The sequence below is a fragment of the Nematolebias whitei genome, chromosome 12 (genome assembly GCF_014905685.2).
Source record: "Nematolebias whitei isolate Nwh7 chromosome 12, NemWhi1, whole genome shotgun sequence".
Classification (NCBI taxonomy): domain Eukaryota; kingdom Metazoa; phylum Chordata; class Actinopteri; order Cyprinodontiformes; family Rivulidae; genus Nematolebias; species Nematolebias whitei.
The window spans coordinates 45,316,755-45,317,933 of record NC_056509.1 but is presented as its reverse complement, the minus strand read 5'-3'; the positions used below and the strand labels follow the sequence as shown (position 1 = coordinate 45,317,933).

At 38.3% G+C, this 1,179-nt stretch overlaps 1 protein-coding gene across 1 annotated transcript in view; it reads left to right on the top strand.

Moving 5' to 3' along the window:
* Positions 1-1,179, top strand: part of igf2r (insulin-like growth factor 2 receptor) — a 66,421-nt gene that overhangs the window by 19,134 nt on the left and 46,108 nt on the right. The gene's annotated exons all lie outside the window — the stretch shown is intronic.

Genomic DNA, 1,179 nt, shown 5'->3' with positions numbered 1-1,179 from the left:
TCTATCTATCTATCTATCTATCTATCTATCTATCTATCTATCTATCTCTCTATCTCTCTATCTCTCTATCTCTCTATCTATCTATCTATCTATCTATCTATCTATCTATCTATCTATCATCTATCTATCTATCTCTCTATCTCTCTATCTCTCTCTATATATATCTATCTATATCTATCTATCTATATATATATATATATATATATATATATATATATATATATAGAAAAGGGAAGAAAACATGAGGAGAGACGGTATTAAAAAAAGATCTCTCACTACGTGTCATAGACAGGGCACGATTTGAGGCATCAAAAAATCCTACTACAGCAAAGCAACATAAACAGACGTGATACATTTACATATAGGCGGTGAAGACATTGAATTTTTAAGGGAAAGTCGTAGCATAGTCCAGAGCCTCCCCTCTCAGCCATTGTCCAGGTAAGAGGTGACGTTCATCTTCAGCTCAGTTGAGGTTCTGTCACATGTCCACGGCCTTAGGGAAGTGAGGGGTGTGGAGACAATCAAAGCATCTTTGTTGTTTTCAAAACATTCCAGGAGGAGTTGAGATAAGTCAAGGCCACAGTTTGGGTCAGGCAGAACTCGTGAATTGTTGTTTCTGTCTTTTTAAAGTCTCGCTGGTAAATATTCCTCTGATGGAAACTCCAAAACAGCCGAATTGTTTCTTTACGCCAAAAGTCGAGCTCACAGCTTCTCCAAGATTATTCCCACCGTTCATGGGTGCTGCCAGAAAAGTTCACAGTCCTGATAATGGCTGCTCCAGCTCCCTGCTGCAGCTCCACAAATTCAGTCTGAGTGCTGTCGAGTTTCGACACATCCACACAAATTTATAGACAATCTATAATTCACCAGCCAAACAGCAAAAAAAAAAACAGTTTTCATCATGAATCCAATTTGTTTCCATCGAGGTAAGAGGGTCCTCCTTACCCTGACTCGTGTCAGGAAAAGTTGATAAATTTTGTTGAGAGGCCAGCTGATCCTTCGAATTAGGAGGTATGCAGAAAAAAAAAAAAAAAAGTTTTTTTTAAGGGTTCACAGGACAAAACAGTGCAGCAGGGAAGGGGGTGGGGTGGGGGGGAGACCAGGGAGATATGTCTTGGTTTACCGGGGGAAAGAGAAAAAAAAAAAAAAAAAAAAAAAAAAAAAAAAAAATATATATAT